Genomic DNA, 3,970 nt, shown 5'->3' on the forward strand with positions numbered 1-3,970 from the left:
TAAGAAAATAACGATATCCACCGCGAGCCTCAATGCTCATTGGACCACATACATTAGTATGTATGATTTCCAATAACTCTGTTGCTCGCTCCATTGTTCCGAAGAAGGGAGTTTTAGTCATCTTGCCCATGAGGCATGGTTCGCAAGTACCAAGTGATTCATAATCAAGTGATTCCAGAAGTCCATCAGAATGGGGTTTCTTCATGCGGTTTACACCAATATGACCTAAACGGCAGTGCCACAAATAAGTTGCACTATCATTATCAACTCTGCATCTTATGTCTTCAATACTATGAACATGTGTATCACTACTATGAAGATTTAGTGAAAATAGACCACTCATCAAGGGTGCATGACCATAAAAGATATTACTCATATAAATAGAACAACCATTATTCTCTGATTTAAATGAATAACCGTCTCGCATAAAAAAAGATCAAAATATAATGTTCATGCTCAACACTGGCACCAAATAACAATTATTTAGGTCTAAAACTAACCCCGAAGGTAGATGTAGAGGTAGCATGCCGACGGCGATCACATCGACTTTGGAACCATTTACCACGCACATCGTCACCTCGTCCTTAGCTATTCTTCGCTTAATCCGTAGCCCCTGTTTCGAGTTGCAAATGTTAGCAACTGAACCAGTATAAAATACCCAGGCACTACTACGAGCATTATTAAGGTACACATCAATTACATGTATATCAAATATACCTTTCACTTTGCCATCCTTCTTCTCCGCGAAATACTTGGGGCAGTTCCGCTTCCAGTGACCAGTCCCTTTGCAGTAGAAGCACTCAGTCTCAGGCTTAGGTCTAGACTTAGGTTTGTTCACTCGAGCAGCAACTAGCTTACTATTTCATAACCCACAAGTATAGGGGATTGCAACAGTTTTTGAGGGTAAAGTATTCAACCCAAATTTATTGATTCGACAGAAGGGGAGCCAAAGAATACTCTCAAGTATTAGCAGATGAGTTGTCAATTCAACCACACCTAGAAACTTAGTATCTGCAGCAAGGTATTTAGTAGCAAAATAGTATGATAGTAGTGGTAACGGTAACAAAAGGTAATGGTAGTAAAAGCATTGTTTTTGGTATTTTGTAGTGATGGTAGCAATAGCAACGGGAAAGTAAATAAGCGAAGAACAATATATGGAAAGCTCGTAGGCAATGGATCGGTGATGGAGAATCATGCTGGATGCGGTTCATCATGTAACAGTCATAACCTAGGGTGACACAGAACTAGCTCCAGTTCGTCAATGTAATGTAGGCATGTATTCCGAATATAGTCATACGTGCTTATGGAAAAGAACTTGCGTGACATCTTTTGTCCTACCCTCCCGTGGCAGGAGGGTCCTTACGAAAACTATGGGATATTAAGGCCTCCTTTTAATAGAGTACCGGAACAAAGCATTAACACATAGTGAATACATGAACTCCTCAAACTACGGTCATCACCGGTAAGTATCCCGATTATTGTCACTTCGGGGTTAACGGATCATAACACATAATAGGTGACTATAGACTTGCAAGATAGGATCAAGAACACTCATATATTGATGAAAACATAATAGGTTCAGATCTGAAATCATGGCACTCGGGCCCTAGTGACAAGCATTAAGCATAGCAAAGTCATAGCAACATCAATCTCAGAACATAGTGAACACTAGGGATCAGACCCTAACAAAACTAACTCGATTACATGATAGATCCCATCCAACCCATCACCGTCCAGCAAGCCTACGATGGAATTACTCACGCACGGCGGTGAGCATCATGAAATTGGTGATGGAGGGTGGTTGATGATGACGATGGCGACGAATTCCCCTCTCCGGAGGCCCGAACAGACTCCAGATCAGCCCTCCCGAGAGGTTTTAGGGCTTGGTGGCGGCTCCGTATCGTAAACGCGATGATTTCTTCTCTCTGATTTTTTTCACCCCGAAACACAATATATGGAGTTGGAGTTGGAGTCGAAGAGGCAACAGGGGGCCCACGAGGTAGGGGGGCGCGCCCCCACCCTCATGGACAGGTGGTGGGCCCCCTGGCCTTCATCTTTTGCAGGTATTTTTCATATTTTCTGAAAAGTTGCTCCATGAAGGTCATTCTGAGAACGTTTGTTTCTGCACATAAATAACACCATGGTAATTCTGCTGAAAACAGCGTCAGTCCGGGTTAGTTCCATTCAAATCATGCAAGTTATAGTCCAAAACAAGGGCAAAAGTGTTTGGAAAAGTAGATACGACGGAGACGTATCAACTCCCCCAAGCTTAAACCTTTGCTTGTCCTCAAGCAATTCAGTTGACAAACTGAAAGTGATAAAGAAAAACTTTTACAAACTCCGTTTGCTCTTGTTGTTGTAAATATGTAAAGCCAACATTCAAGTTTTCAGCAAAGATTATAACTAACCACATTTGCAATAACGCATAATCAACTAGCGAGCAATAATAATAAATCTCAGATGACAACACTTTCTCAAAACAATCATAATATGATATAACAAGGTGGTATCTCGCTAGCCCTTTCTGAGATCGCAAAACATAAATGCAGAGCACCTTTAAAGACCAAGGACTAACTAGACATTGTAATTCATGGTAAAAGAGATCCAGTCAAGTCATACTCAATGTAAATTAACAGTAATGAATGCAAATGACAGCGGTGCTCTCCAACTGGTGCTTTTTAATAAGAGGATGATGACTCAACATAAAAGTAAATAGATAGGCCCTTCGCAGAGGGAAGCAGGGATTTGTAGAGGTGCCAGAGCTCGGTTTTGAAACAGAGGTGAATAATATTTTGAGCGGTATACTTTCATTGTCGACATAACAACCAAGAGATGGCGATATCTTCCATGCTACACACATAATAGGCGGTTCCCAAACAGAATGGTAAAGTTTATACTCCCCCTTCCACCAACAAGCATCAATCCATGGCTTGCTCGAAACAACGAGTGCCTCCAACTAACAAGAGTCCTAGGGGGAGTTTTGTTTGAATTATTTTGATTTAGTTTGCATAAAGTATGGGACTGGGCATCCCGGTGACCAGCCATTTATCTCGTGAGTGAGGAGCGGAGTCCACTCCTCTTGAGAATAACCCGCCTAACATGGAAGATACGGACATCCCTAGTTGATACATGAGCTATTCGAGCATACAAAACATGATATTTATTTGAAGGTTTAGAGTTTGGCACATACAAATTTACTTGGAACGACAAGCAGATACCATATATAGGTAGGTATAGTGGACTCATGTGGAATAACTTTGGGGTTTAAGGGATTGGATGCACAAGTAGTATTCCCGCTTAGTACAGGTGAAGGCTAGCAAAAGACTGGGAAGCGACTAGCTAGAGAGCGACAATAGTCATGAACATGCATTAAAATTAATCAACACCGAATGCAAGCATGAGTAGGATATAATCCACCATGAACATAAATATCATGAAGGCTATGTTGATTTTGTTTCAACTACATGCATGAACATGCGCCAAGTCAAGTCACTTAAATCATTCAGAGGAGGATACCACCATATCATACCACATCATAACTATCTCAATAGCATGTTGGCACACAAGGTAAACCATTATAACTCATAGCTAATCAAGCATGTCAAAAGAAACTATGATCTCTAATTGTCATTGCGAACACGTTTATTCATAATAGGCTGAATCAGGAACGATGAACTAATCATATTTACAAAAACAAAAGAGGTCGAGTTCATACTAGCTTTTCTCATCTCAGCCAGTCCATCATATATCATCATAATTGCCTTTCACTTGCACGACCAAACGATGTGAATAATAATAATAGTGCACGTGCATTGGACTAAGCTAGAATCTGCAGGCATTCAATAAACAGGAGAAGGCAAGGCAATATGGGCGCTTTTGTCAGATAGACAATAATGCATATAAGAGCCACTTCAACAATTTAATTATGGTCTTCTCCTATCGACCCCCAAAGAAAAGAAAAGAAAAAACT

The sequence above is a fragment of the Triticum aestivum genome, chromosome 7A (assembly GCF_018294505.1).
Source record: "Triticum aestivum cultivar Chinese Spring chromosome 7A, IWGSC CS RefSeq v2.1, whole genome shotgun sequence".
Classification (NCBI taxonomy): Eukaryota; Viridiplantae; Streptophyta; class Magnoliopsida; order Poales; family Poaceae; genus Triticum; species Triticum aestivum.